Raw genomic sequence first — 16,094 nt, 5'->3', positions numbered from 1 at the left:
TGTTAATGTTTTTAGGGTGTATTTTATAACTAACTAACTTATGTTAAACAAGTACTAAATATTTCTATAATTAAGATATGTCAAAGAATGTGTCAAGTTATGCATACTAATACAAATTGAGTATTGAATACAGTAAATAATATTTTAATATATACAAGTAAAACTACATTTAAGATAACATTCGGTCAATGTTGCCTTAATCTAAGTTTATTATGTATTTTATTTGTACGAAATCCGTGTTCCATCTCTGATGAATAAAAAGAAGTCTATAATTACTTGTAGTTGATGATTTATTTATCTAAATATCTATAAAGATTCGCTTTTAGTTGCCTCATAGAACTCGGTAACAATTTCACCTGCTTGACTGTTTTATTTCATTTAACATTAAAACTTGTGTAGTCTTTCTCAACCAATAAGCTTCAGAGAAGTAACATGAAACTTATATTCATCCTTATGTTTTTACAATGTTTTCAACTGTCATCAGCGATTATTAAAAATTATCCACTTTATATAAATTGTACTATAGCAGTTTCCACTAATTTCATTTTTTAAATCTATTTAATCTCTAACATCAAGTTGGTGATCTTACTTTTACCAGCCAGTTACTATTTAGAAATGTTAAAGAACCACGTTTGATTTTCATATAGTAATCATTTTATATATTCAACATAAACTGACAGACATGTGGACATGTATGTTTACTACAAAATGCTTTAATTGAGATAATCAGGTTATATGTGATCGTCCTATTCGACTGGATACCCCTCGGTGGACTCAGCAGATAGCTCGATGTGGCTGAGGTATAAGAAAACACATGTACTCACTCACACTCGACTGATTGTTCCATGCATCTGGCTCTCGTCGGTTAGAATGAATTATTATATGTACAATAATTGTAAAGATTATCTTTCCTTTTACGATTCATCTTGATGTTATTTTATTATGATATTATTTTCAGACTACATTTTAGTCATTCAGACTTTCTTTTCACAGATTAAGGATTAGTTTTCACACCACATTATCATTAAAGATTGTTTGTGTGATTCTATATAAATATTACAGTTTGAAAACTTCTTAAACAAACAGAAACGTTTGAATTGGAAATTGCCAAAGAACAAACAAACAATAATTGAAAAAGCTGCTTCGTACCAAATGAGTTTAACATCTTATTTAGTTTCCTGTAATTCTAATTAGCGTTTTGTTAACTAGTCCTTCAAATTCAAATCTATAATTATATCCACTGCTTCTCTTCTAATTCGAACTCGTTTAGAACTTATGGTGAATGAATGGAAAGTCTTCTGTCCTAGCTTCTAGTGAACAAATTGGGTTTTCTGTTATAACTTCTCTTCAATAAGTGGGGGGTTTCTATCATAACTTTTGGTGAATGAATGGGTTTTTCTGTCATAACTTCTGTTTAATGAATGATAATTTTATGTTATAACTTCTTGTCAATGAACGAGGGTTTCTATCATACCTTCTGTTAATTGAATGTAAGTTTTCTGTCATAACCTCTGATAAATGAGTAGGGGTTTTCTGTTATAACTTCTGTTCAATTAATGGAAGTTTTCTGTCATAACGTCTGGTGAATGAGTTGGGGTTTCTGTCATAACTTCTGGTGAAGGAAGTTGGTTTCTGTCACAACTTCTGTTTAGTTAATTGGAATTTTGTCATAATTTCTGGTGAAGGAAGCGAAGTTTTTGTCATAACGTTTGTTCAATGAACGGGAGTTTTCTGTAATTACTTCTGGTGAATGTGTGGGGTTTTGTATCATAACTTCTGTTGAATTAATGGAGGTTTTCTGCTAGAGCTTCTGATCAATGTCCGAACTATCTTACTTGTTTCGTATATTTTCTGAGAACTTGCCAATACGATACTGACACAAATTGGAAGCTAGAAACAACTAGTGGACCCCTGGTATTGTAAGAACGTGTTTAAAGCACATGTAGTATTGTAAGTGGCCCGACATGGCCAAGCGTGTTAAGGCGTGCGACTCGTAATCTGAGGGTCGCGGGTTCGCATCCCCGTCGCGCCAAACATGCTCGCCCTTTCAGCCGTGGGGGCGTTATAATGTGACGGTAAATCCCACTATTCGTTGGTAAAAGAGTAGCCCAAGAGTTGGCGATGGGTGGTGATGACTAGCTGCCTTCCCTCTAGCCTTACACTGCTAAATTAGGGACGGCTAGCACAGATAGCCCTCGAGTAGCTTAGTGCGAAATTCAAAACAAACAAGTATTGTAAGTTAATAAAAAATGGAATGATTTCATACAACAAGTAAATAAGAATATAATAGTGCTTGAACAACGCTTGGTTATAGTACAGAAAGTGAAATAGACTAATGAGAAAATAACACAACAAAAATTACTTAGAAATAAAAGAAACTTCACAACAATGCAATGTTAGAGAAGATATCTTGGGTGATTTGTATCTGAAACTACAACATGAGCTGCCGAGATGTTTCATTACATACTGTAGCGTTATCGATAATACCTATATACATAAGGTCTCTTGAACACTGGTTTAGTACTTATCAAACATTTCTTGAAACTTCGAAGTGTAGTGAAAATTGTGTGTTAATCTATTCCAAAAGTGTCTTATCAATAGAATTTTACTGTGAACTGACACTGGTTTTGTAGAAATTTATGTATTTCACTGTCTGCATATTCCAAAAAATAGTTTCACATATTCTGTACTATGAATCCCTCTATCTGTGTACTTTAGAAACTAGCTTGGTATTCAGTTCTGTGTATCTTTTTATCTGTGTATTCCAGAAAATGATTACATATCCACTGCAATGTATCTGTGTATTCCAAACACTGGCTTCACATATCCAGTCATATCTATGTACTCCAGGAACTGTTTACATATCCAGTTCAATGTATCTATGTACTCTAGAAATCAGCTTCACAGATCCACTCCTATCTTTGTACTCCAGAAAATGATTACATATTCTGTCCTGTGTACTTCTCTATCTGTGTATATAATGTTTACTTATTAACTGTACAATCAGTGATTTGATATTTCTAGACTCAAGTTTTCTTTCTATCTCAAGTGAATCACTTCTAAGTTATTACTCAAAATGACTGCGACCAAAGTCTGTGAATCAACAAATATAAATGTTCTTTGCGCTTCGGTTTCTTAATCGTTTTAAAAAGGAACGACGGTACGTAACTTGCTTTCGTATCTGGTCTAATGTTTTCTTGTTTCCATGGCTACTGATGTCTAGTAGCAACCAGAGCTCACCTTCACAGTTACATTTCTATTGGAGTTCTGGACTGGCGCAGTGTCTTTCACCTCTGCATACTTTGACGTCATCATTTCAAGCCACCGAGAACTCGCTGTTTCAACATGGCCGAACTTTAATGTTCACCCGAAAACTTTATCACTGGACATTAGAGAAAACAGCCTAATCATGAAGGTTGTCAGTGGTCATTTACGGTAAGAGCTGAGTTGTTTCCATTGCGTAATTACATCTGAAAATGACGTTTCTTTAATCAGGTATTACTTGTAGTTACGTTATTAATGTCATTATATTTTTCTATTCTAATTTGAGGCCTACACTGTTTTTCTTATTTTATTGACTATCTTACCTTTTAGTACTTGAAACACCTAAATTTAAAAGTTAAACTCACGAGGAATGTCATGTTCTACGTAACCTTTTGAACAAGAGTAAGAAATAATTGAGAACGGACTTTACCTGATGCCAGATTTTTACAGACCTGATAAAAAGGACTTCGTCTGGGATAAAATAAAACTAGCGGTAATCATCAGTTTCACGAAGTATCTTCAGAAAAAATCAAGACTTTCTGACGAGTTTCGCACTGCTTCGTCTCTTCTGACGCTTTGAGACGCATCAGTTTTTTATTGATGAAATTATTTGATAACGAAGGGAACAAAATATTTTCCGAAAATTCAAAGGTTCTGATTTTAAAACGTAAGAAGCGCCTTCTGTAGATAAAATCAATGAAGGATTAATTTAAAATATGCAGATAGATTCTAGGTTAAATTCTAAACTAACGTACTTAGTTCTTTACGTGCATTGGTTTTATTTCTGTAAAAATAAATTAAGCCAACTTATGACATAATTTTGACAAAAAAAAATTAAAATTCGACACTGTTACAAAATGGGGTTAATTTATTTTGAACTTTCCCAAATCTATTCTAATTTTTTTATATAAGAACGTAAGACAACTATATTAAATCAGCTGAACTAAGTGATGGGTTGATCTTAAGTTTTACCCAGCAACATTATTGGTTAGTATTATCTTAGAAACACAGTAGTATTGGTGAGTATTGGTGGAGAGATATTGAGAAATAAGAACTGATTCCGGTATTCGTTGTTACCAATGGCAGTAGCTGACACTTACAGTTAAACATCTTTCGCAAGATTTATCTATATATCTGTTGTTACCACTATGAGTTGTACTCGTTTCACAGAATTTATCTACATATCTGTTGTTGTCAATATGAAAGGTTTATCTATATACCTGTTGTTTTCAATATGAGTGTCTAATATTTAGAGGGAAAACTTATTTTACAGGGTTGATTTATATTTCTGGTGATGACGAGAAACCCACTTGAAATAAAAATGTATCCCGAAACGGATGGTATGGGTATTAACACTATTAACAAAATAAAGTAGAGAACAACGGTTCGATCTAAAATTATAGAATGGTAAATTTTTAATTATCAAGTATTTAATAATAAACTTCTTAAGGTTAATATAAACGTTTAATATAAATTACTTCATATTATACGAGAAAATAAAAAACATTTTTTTCAACTGCGTTTGAAATAATAACTAGCGTTGTATATACTGATTACAATTAATTGTTTAAGAAGGTTGAAATGTTGTTCTCTACTTTATTTTAGTAATAATTTCAATACCCATACTAGCTGTCTTAAGATAAAAATCTATATATCTGTTTTTACCAATGTCAAAACTGACATTTACAGTTCAACTCCTTATACAGGGTTGGTTTATATAACTACCTTCGTTTTTTTGTTGCTGTATTTTCTCGGTTTTTACGATTTCACTTTAAAACTAACCTCTGTTTTTAAAGTCTTTATCTATCTACCGACACCTACATCATCATCAGGTGCAGTGATTTGTCGGCAGGTATTGTGTTCCTCCACCAGTCACCCTCCCTTTGTTTAACCATACTGTTAAACAGTCCAAAATCTTCTCTGCACTACTTTTCCCTACAATTTGCCCCCCAGAGGCACAGCGGTATGTCTACAGACTCACACCACTAGAAACTGGTTTCGATACCCGTGGTGAGCAGAGCACAGATAGCCCACTGTGTAGTTTTGTATTTAATTCTAAATAAACAAATCCTACAAGTTTCTCACTTCACACCGAGTGTTTCATATCCAGTGAATGCTACTTGTATTTTTGGTATCAATTTTTGTTTTTGTTTGCTTATTGTCCATAGTTCGCAACCATACATCAAGACTGGTTCGATGTAACAGCTAAGAACTACTTAACTTCATAATCCTGTGTTAGTGTGTATATTTTTCATCTTTATAAATGTTCTCTTAGCCTGAGCAGCGCTTCTCTTGGCCTCATTTTGACATCTGATGCACTCCAGATCTCTAAGTATTTGAACTTATAAGTTTGACCGGGAAGGATCCCGTTTAACGATACTGTCATTTATTTACGTTTCAATTTGAAAGCTAACATCATGGTTTCATCTCTAAATTAATCTCATGGTTTCACCTGTATTTAACATTACGTTTTCATTTGTGTACTAACATTTTTCTTGTTTTCATCTCTATGCTATCTGATCGACTTTTTTTATGTTTATTCTTCTACTTAATTCAATATTTTAATTATGAGCTTTGCGGACAGTATATATATATATATGTATGTATTTATATATATTAATAAAAGTAAACGTAAAGTTGAGATGAAAAAAAACTGCTGACTATGCAGAAACGTCTGAATGTGCGTTCACAAAGTGATAATCATATGATTTTACTTGAATATATGTATCTTAAACCTAAATAATCGAGATAGCCCACAGCAATTGTATTTAATGTAATGCTCATTTCTTAACGAAATTGTATGCGGGGTATTAAGTGTTGTTTGTACGAAATATGCGGGTTATTAAGTGTTGTTTGTACGAAATATGCGGGTTATTAAGTGTTGTTTGTACGGAATATGCGGGTTATTAAGTGTTGTTTGTACGGAATATTGTTGTTTGTACGGAATATGCAGGTTATTAAGTGTTGTTTGTACGGAATATGCGGGTTATTAAGTGTTGTTTGTACGGAATATGCAGGTTATTAAGTGTTGTTTGTACGGAATATGCGGGTTATTAAGTGTTGTTTGTGCGGAATATGCAGGTTATGAAGTGTTGTTTGTACGGAATAATTTTCAAGTAAAAAAATTAAAGTTGAAATCGAAACCACTTTTCACATGATAAATACACTGTCCCATCCTGTACAAAAATCGTTGTATTAAAAAGTTTCACTAAACAAAAACAGGTAATGTGGTACTCAATTCAAAAGCCAATATAATAATCTGGACTACTTGGACAAAGGTCTTTCTAGCAATAGAAGATTTATAGCATTTGGTCGAGAAATATGCGATAAAAGTTCCGGACAGATGATATGTCAGCGTGTCATTTTCCCGAAATTGTGCCGAAGGCCGCCTGTAGGGTCACCTACTTTAACCACCCACACCTGTAGTGTGCTGTCAGTCAGTCAGTACACACTAAAATGATGTTACATAAGGGGAGCTTAACGTTGCCATTTTATTGTCAGGACGTCAGTAAAACGTGCGTATGTCATGAATCACGAGAAAAAGTATACATTCTGTATAATATTAACGCAGCATGGTACACGAACTTCAAAAACAGGAGGTAAAAATAGTTGTTATTCTTAATTTAGGTTTTATTTACTCTCCAAACAAAACACTTTCAGGGATCAAACGGGAATCTGTCTAGATTATATACACATTTATGTAGTCTGCAAAATCCAAATTATATAAAGCAGTAATATTGAGAAAAAATAATTAATCTATGGGTACAAGTGAATCTCTCGTTGTTTGTGTTAATATAAAATACGCAACCTTCAGAGATTACCTTCATTATCACAGCATTTCTCTTCGCACAGCTTGTGGGCAGAACGTGCCTAGTATCGGGGGTGACAAACTGAGGATTTGTGGATTTATCATTTATTATTGTCTCTTTCTTTATACGTAATTGAATTGTTGGCTCTTTCTTTTATAAAATGTTTGTTTATTTGTTTATTGAATTTCGCGCAAAGGTACTCGAGGGCTATCTGTGATAGCCGTCCCTAATTTAACAGTGTAAGACTAGAGGGAAGGCAGCTAGTCATCACCACCCATCGCCAGCTCTTGGGCTACTCTTTTACCAACGAATAGTGGGATTGACCGTCACATTATAACGCCCCCACGGCTAAAAGGGCAAGCATGTTTGACGCGACGGGGATGCGAACCCGCGACCCTCAGATTAGGAGTCGCACGCCTTAACACGCTTGACCATGTCGGGCCTTTATAAAATGTTGAATTGTTGACTCTTTCTTTATAAAATGTTGATTTGTTGACTCTTTATTTATAAAATGTTGATTTGTTGACTCTTTATTTATATAATGTTGATTTGTTGATTCTTTCTTTATAAAATGTTGAATTGTTGACTCTTTATTCATAAAATCTTGATTTGTTAACTCTTTCTTTATAAAATGTTGATTTGTTGACTCTTTCTTTATACGTTGTTGAATTGTTGACTCTTTCTTTATAAAATGTTGATTTGTTGACTCTTTATTTATAAAATGTTGATTTGTTGACTCTTTCTTTACACGTTGTTGATTTGTTGGCTCTTTCCTTATAAAATGTTGATTTCTTGACTCTTTCTTTATAGAATGTTGATTTGTTGACTCTTTCTTTATAAAATGTTGATTTGTTGGCTCTTTATAAAATGTTGATTTGTTGACTCTTTATTTATAAAATGTTGATTTGTTGACTCTTTCTTTACACGTTGTTGATTTGTTGGCTCTTTCCTTATAAAATGTTGATTTCTTGACTCTTTCTTTATAGAATGTTGATTTGTTGACTCTTTCTTTATAAAATGTTGATTTGTTGGCTCTTTATAAAATGTTGATTTGTTGGCTCTTTCTTTATAAAATGTTGATTTGTTGGCTCTTTCTTTATAAAATGTTGATTTGTTGACTCTTTCTTCATAGAATGTTGATTTCTTGACTCTTTCTTTATAAAATGTTGATTTGTTGACTCTTTATTTATAAAATGTTGATTTGTTGATTCTTTCTTTATAAAATGTTGATTTGTTGACTCTTTCTTTATAAAATGTTGATTTGTTGACTCTTTCTTTATAAAATGTTGATTTGTTGGCTCTTTCTTTATAAAATGTTGATTTGTTGACTCTTTCTTTATAAAATGTTGATTTGTTGACTCTTTCTTTATAAAATGTTGATTTGTTGACTCTTTCTTTATAAAATGTTGATTTGTTGGCTCTTTCTTTATAAAATGTTGATTTCTTGACTCTTTCTTCATAGAATGTTAAATTGTTGACTCTTTCTTTATAAAACGTTGATTTGTTGACTCTTTCTTTATAAAATGTTGATTTGTTAACTCTTTCTTTATAAAATGTTGATTTCTTGACCCTTTCTTTATAGAATGTTAAATTGTTGACTCTTTCTTTATAAAATGTTGATTTGTTGACTCTATTTATAAAATGTTGATTTGTTGGCTTTTTCTTTATAAAATGTTGATATGTTGATTCTTTATTTATAAAATGTTGCTTTGTTGACTCTTTCTTTATAAAATGTTGATTTGTTGACTCTCTATTTATAGAATGTTGATTTTTTGGCTCTTTATTTATGAAATGTTGAATTGTTGGCTTTTTCTTTATAAAATGTTGATTTGTTGACTCTTTCTTTATAAAATGTTGATTTGTTGACTCTTTCTTTATAAAATGTTGAATTGTTGACATGCAATAGTTAGTTGTTATTATCATCAAAATTCTAGAGAGACAGACAGAAAACCACTGTTTCCAAAGAGACAGACATAAAACCACTGTTTCTAGAGAGACAGACATAAAACCACTGTTTCTAGAGAGACAGACATAAAACCACTGTTTCTAGAGAGACAGACAGAAACCACTGTTTCTAGAGAGACAGACATAAAGCCACTGTTTCCAGAGAGACAAAGAGAAAACCATTGTTTCTAATCCTTTCCCCCTTGGTTCCCACTTTTTATGTCTCCCAAACGGTAAGCAATCATAGGTTGCGTTAGAACTTTGTTATTAAAATACATTGATCGAAGTGAGTCAATGATTTATTGTTCCTAGAAGAGCAACTGGAACCAGGTGCAGTAGCGAAGAAACAAAAAAAAAAACACATCTAAGTCTGTATACACCAAAATAACGTTTCGTGGTTGAAAGCCACTGAAAAACCAGGTGCGCGTGAAGTAACCAACGTTCTACACCTCTATATTCCTAGCAACTGAACAGTTCATAGAATGGTTTGTTCAACTTACCTTATAATTAACGTTTTATTCTGCTTGTCACATGGGTTTCTGAAGTTGTCATCTTTAACTTTTCTTAGATTTTTTTTCTATATTCGAGAAAACTAAGATACACGAAGTCTAACTAATTTAGTTATCCCTAGTTTCGAACTAATAAACGACAACCATGGTCTAGTCATACGTGATCTAATAATTGGATTTTATTTTCTCTGTTATAACGTTCCCATAGTACAGAGCACGACGTGTTTTAACAGTGACGAGATGCGAACGCCAGACATGGTTTTTACCTTCACCGTCACTGTTCACTGCTTAACTCCTTGTCCTCTTTGATTCTACTATTCATCTTTTGCTGTGCACTACCTTGGTGTTCTCACTTTGTTTGTATTCCATTTTATTATGCCGAGATATAGGTTTTTATTTTATCTTATTAACCACGCTGGGTTTAATTTCTTCACAACTGACTGGTATGCGTTTGTTTGGCGTTGGTTTTTTCCGACAATTTCTTATTTTTCTGATTCTTCTATACTTATTTTCGTCTTAACCACACTACGGTAAATTTTCATTATCTGTTCTATTTACTCCCATGATCCATTTTCTTTCAACTTGTCACTTTCACAAAACCGGATTGCTTTCGGTCACGTACCAGGTGACATTTGACGTGTGTGTTTGAATGGTTTTATCGTATTGAAATTTTCACATTTTCTACAGTAACTCCTGTATGCTGAATCCAAACATGACATCCATTTTTCTTCATTACGTACAGAATTTTTACAAAATGTCATATTACTTTTACATAAGTGAACCATTTTCATTGACATCGAGTCACATTTTGTTATGTTTAAAACCACTGGCTACTAATTTCTCTAGACCAATCGCGACATGACAGCCTTATCGATTGTTCTAGAACCCACGAAAAACACACCGCTGATATATAAATGGTTAACAGGCTACATGACATGTCATTCATGGATAGTATTTGTTTGTGCGTGCACTTTAACATCATATTTTTTCTTTTCAATATTATTTATTCGTCGCTATGGCAACAAAGGATTGTTTAAATGATCTAAGTATATTCTTTATGTTTGTAGTAAATTTGTTGTAGAGAAACAAAGGCAAAACAGTAGAGAATCATTAACAAGAAAAACCTATTACGCGTATTTTGGAATAAACCTTCGGGACTATTTTGCACTGTATGAACTGAAGGTAAAACAAATTCTTTGCCTTTTGAAATTTCAAGTGTTGTAGCTTTGCACTTTGCATGAGAAAAATGGAAACACTTGGAATAAAAAGAAAATTTCTTATCCAAACCTTCAGTCTTCTATAAGACGTGATGTTCCTCTACAAACTCCACCATGAACCTGATGTACCTACCTATACCTCCTACACTGAGGATTCTTGATACACTTTCATCTGTTTATGAATCTTATGTCAATAGAACTGATGATAGGGATTGGTGAATGACAACGTTTCACACAAGGTGAACTTAATGATTTGGTGAGAAATGTGGGCCTTCCAAAGGATTCTTCAGATATTTTCGGTCCAGACTTGGAGCTAAGAATTTACACTCTCAAGAGACATCATTTTACTGGTTCAGAAATCGTGAGAAAGAGATTATACCATACATTTACAAGAAGGTTCACTGATTTATTACAACAATACTACTGAATTAATACCAGTATTATGAGCTGCAGTCTATGAACCAAGTGTTCATTGATTCCTCGAAAAGAAGTCTAAAAGGTGTTCACCTTTACAATGGTAACATGTATGCATCTGTTCCTATTGCTCATTCTGGTCACTTGAAAGAAACGCTCGAAAATCTCGAACATCTGCTTAACTACATCAAATACAACGAATATAGTTGGCTACTTTGTGGAGAGTTATACAAAGTATTTTGTGAGTTGTTGAGTTAACAGTCCAGTTATACAAAACTTCTATGTTTTGTGTGTGAATGGAAATGCAAAACATGAAATCAAAACTGGATAAAGAAGCAATGGAAAAGTAGAGTCAGCCTGATAAGATGGTTAAAAATATTGAGTATGAAAGTTTGGTTGATACAAATAAAGTCCTATTATCTCCACTTCACGCAAAACTGGGCTTCATAAAGCTATTTGTAAAGGTCTTAAACAAAGATAGCGACTGTTTCAAGTATCTATGTGAACAATTCTCAGCTTTTCCACACAAAAAAAGTATTTTTTGTTCGGTCTCAATTAGGTAATTGATTTTAGATAAACATTTCACAATGAAACAACCATGAATTTCTTTAAAGGCGTTACTGAAATTTTTGTTAGGAAACCTTAAGGAGTCAAATTATGAAATTATTATCAGTAGTGTGCTTGACAAATTCAGAGTTATGTTGTAATAAGAGCTTGAAAGCTCATTTCGTACACTCACTTATTGACTATTTGCCTGAAAACCTCGGTGGCGTCAGGGAAGAAGAAGGGGGTAGTTACATCAGGAAGAGGGGGCATGAGGGAAGAAGAAACATCAGCATGATGGCAGATTACTACTGGTCATTTAAACCAGATGTTTCAGACACAAAACATAAAAGATAGAGATAGTTTTGAGACTAAAAGACGTTGATTTAACAAACAAACAAAATATGAAGATGAAAGATGATATATATTTACGTGACATCAGTGTTCTTCAGTTTATTTCTTATTAATAAACATAATAATAATAATAAATGTTTATTGTGGTAAACTAAATAAGGATTATATTAAAACCAAAACAACTTTTATGAAGTTTAAATTTACAGGCATGTGGTGTTGGTCACGTGTCAAATGAAGGATAACGAGTTGAACGAATGGATAGGTACTGGTCATGTGTCAAGAGACATTTCGCTCTGTCAACCAGAGTGTTTTTCTGCTACTTATATCATGAAGTCTGATTTTAATGTTAATGCAAAAACTGAGAGAAAAATAATACCAAATATCAAAGTAAATAAATATAGCACTTGAGAAAACTTTAAGTAATTAAACTGATGAACGTGTCTATCCGACAATATGCAAGTTATAATATGTTTATGTGTGGACTCAAGTGGATATTCTCAAGATCACACTGTTTATCAAATTACAAAACAACAGATAACTAACGAAATTAATACTTCAATCGTAGAATAAAAAGCTAAACTACTGATTCCGTAAAGAAAATGTGACAGTTTCAAATGTAAACAATATGTCAAACACTACATTAGCCCCGACAAAAGACATGTAATAATCTGTCACCCAACAAATCAGGAAAGAATAACGAAACTTAAATCTCACGTAAATGTGGAATGTAAATACAATAAGCCTCAGAAAGTGAAATAACAAAGTTTAGACAGGAAACTTACAACTGTAAATATGACAAAGAAAGTATTTTGCAAAATTAATGGAACTGAACTATTGGCGTAATATTACACTATGTTCGTAACTATTATATAGCTGAAATTAGCTATAATATTATAACCATAAGAGTCAAGCCATAGACCAAACACATTAACATGATTTTTTAAAAAAAATACGCTGCACTTTTCAAAAAAATGGGTGGATTGTTTGTTTGTTTGTTTTTGAATTTCGCACAAAGCTACTCGAGGGCTGTCTGTGATAGCCGTCCCTAATTTAGCAGTGTAAGACTAGAGGGAAGGCAGTTAGTCATCACCACCCACTGCCAACTCTTGGGCTACTCTGTTTGTAACGAATAGTGGGATTGACCGTACCATTATAACGCCCCCACGGCTGAAAGGGCGAGCATGTTTGGCGCGAAGGGGATGCGAACCCGCGACCCTCAGATTACGAGTCGCACGCCTAAATACGCTTGGCCATGCCGGGCCAAAATGGGGGGATTCCAGCTACAACGTGGGACTATAAAAGTATTCTAGTAATAAATTTATTCTGTAATAAACACAGAAATGTATTACATAAATACAAAGAAAATAAAATCAGGGAAATTCTATTAAAAATTACAAAACATTTTTAGTTAAAAATGACATCATATAAGAATTTGGCTCTATTTTTTGCAGATGTACATATTAAGCCGCATATAAAAGCATGACAGTCAGAGTAATCTATCACTTTGCTCATGTGTTAATTAGTACCTCTACAATATTGGGGGCAGGAATGATAACTTCAAGATTAGAGTTTTATCTTACTTATCCCCAAATGGTAGTACTTTATTTTCATTAGTTATGTATTTTTCATGTTTTTATGTTTATCTTTTTTTTATTTTAACTTTGGAGAGCAGTCACCTTCCCACAACTGTCTGCAGACAGTGAAGGGTGATACGGATGTGGAACGTTGTGGGCCTGAGTACCCACATATCGCTCTCCTAATTTTCTTATGTAAGACTACCGGATTGGAAGTGAAGACTAATAGACGGTGTATCACCACCGCAATGTAAGTCCTACTTCTCAGTCACCTCCAAAACCTAGGATATATTTATTATAATACCACGTTGTGGTCTCCTTCTTGAAAATGTGCAGCGTATTTAAAAAATGTTAATGTGTTTTTGGTTTATGGTTTGGTTATATTTTATGATTATAATATAATTATTCAGAAGTTGGGATTTGCTGATTTCAACACACACCTTCCGCTTGATTTTGTTTATTCATGTAACTCCATTTACTTATAAATTATTTAATTTCTCTGGAATTAGCTATAAACATATAACTTCAGTTTACTGTTTGTGATCTACATTTTTATGTTCACTAAATAAATTCCAAAGTAATTAAAGTGTGGTATTTGTTTGTTTTTTGGAATTTCGCACAAAGCTACTCGAGGGCTATCTGCGCTAGCCGTCCCTAATATAGCAGTGTAAGACTAGAGGGAAAGCAGCTAGTCATCACCACCCACCCGCCAACTCTTGGGCTGCTCTTTTACTAACGAATAGTTGTATTGACCGTCACATTATAACGCCCCCACAGCTGGGAGGGCAAGCATGTTTTGCGCGACGAATGCGAACCCGTGACCCTCAGATTATAGTCGCACGCTTTAACGCGTTTGGCCATGCCGAGCCTCTTAAAGAGTGGTATTGAAAGTTTTTAAAAAACCATGATATTTTACAAATTTTAAATAGAAACAGGAATTTTTTTTAATTTCTTACAGAAATGTAATAATTTTACTTAAAGCGAAATAGAAGCTACGTTGAACAATTTATATCTAATAAAGTAGGAACTATTGTATGGTAGAAAAACACCTAATGTTGTTGTACACAGGGGCACGTTCTATTCATACAGCGCGTACGTCTTTCCTGCGCCAATAGAATAAACCTCTTCGACTGTAAGAAGAATGAAGGTTCTGTGTTGTAGAAGCACGTGTCAGTCTATAACATTCATGGAAACTTTCTTCGGTGTTTTATAAGAAGAATGAAGATTCAGTGTTGAAGAAGCACGTGTCAGTCTGTAACATTCATGGAAACTTTCTTCGGTGTTTTATAAGAAGAATGAAGATTCAGTGTTGTAGAAGCACGTGTCAGTCTGTAACATTCATGGAAACTTTCATCGGTGTTTTATAAGAAGAATGAAGGTTCTCTGTTGTAGAAGCACGTGTCAGTCTGTAACATTCATGGAAACTTTCTTCGGTGTTTTATAATGAGAATGAAGGTTCAGTGTTGTAGAAGCACGTGTCAGTCTGTAACATTCATGGAAACTTTCATCGGTGTTTTATAAGAAGAATGAAGGTTCTCTGTTGTAGAAGCACGTGTCAGTCTGTAACATTCATGGAAACTTTCATCGGTGTTTTATAAGAAGAATGAAGGTTCAGTGTTGAAGAAGCACGTGTCAGTCTGTAACATTCATGGAAACTTTCTTCGGTGTTTTATAAGAAGAATGAAGATTCAGTGTTGTAGAAGCACGTGTCAGTCTGTAACATTCATGGAAACTTTCTTCGGTGTTTTATAAGAAGAATGAAGATTCAGTGTTGTAGAAGCACGTGTCAGTCTGTAACATTCATGGAAACTTTCTTCGGTGTTTTATAAGAAGAATGAAGATTCAGTGTTGTAGAAGCACGTGTCAGTCTGTAACATTCATGGAAACTTTCTTCGGTGTTTTATAAGAAGAATGAAGGTTCAGTGTTGTAGAAGCACGTGTCAGTCTGTAACATTCATGGAAACTTTCTTCGGTGTTTTATAAGAAGAATGAAGATTCAGTGTTGAAGAAGCACGTGTCAGTCTGTAACATTCATGGAAACTTTCATCGGTGTTTTATAAGAAGAATGAAGGTTCAGTGTTGAAGAAGCACGTGTCAGTCTGTAACATTCATGGAAACTTTCTTCGGTGTTTTATAAGAAGAATGAAGGTTCTCTGTTGTAGAAGCACGTGTCAGTCTGTAACATTCATGGAAACTTTCTTCGGTGTTTTATAAGAAGAATGAAGGTTCTGTGTTGTAGAAGCACGTGTCAGTCTGTAACATTCATGGAAACTTTCATCGGTGTTTTATAAGAAGAATGAAGGTTCTCTGTTGTAGAAGCACGTGTCAGTCTGTAACTTTCATGGAAACTTTCTTCGGTGTTTTATAAGAAGAATGAAGGTTCAGTGTTGTAGAAGCACGTGTCAGTCTGTAACATTCATGGAAACTTTCATCGGTGTTTTATAAGAAGAATGAAGATTCAGTGTT

General features: G+C 33.6%; 1 protein-coding gene across 1 annotated transcript in view; it reads left to right on the top strand.

Moving 5' to 3' along the window:
• Positions 1 to 3,135: 3,135 nt before the first annotated feature.
• Positions 3,136 to 16,094, top strand: part of LOC143227317 (sodium channel protein para-like) — a 124,123-nt gene continuing 111,164 nt past the window's right edge. The window contains exon 1 of the mRNA XM_076458773.1: positions 3,136 to 3,435. The gene's annotated coding sequence lies outside the window, so the exon portion shown is untranslated. The remainder of the gene's footprint in view (positions 3,436 to 16,094) is intronic.

Source organism: Tachypleus tridentatus, chromosome 9, assembly GCF_004210375.1.
Source record: "Tachypleus tridentatus isolate NWPU-2018 chromosome 9, ASM421037v1, whole genome shotgun sequence".
NCBI classification, from domain to species: Eukaryota; Metazoa; Arthropoda; class Merostomata; order Xiphosura; family Limulidae; genus Tachypleus; species Tachypleus tridentatus.
The sequence above is the reverse complement of the archived record's forward strand: the minus strand, read 5'-3'. Positions and strand labels throughout refer to the sequence as shown.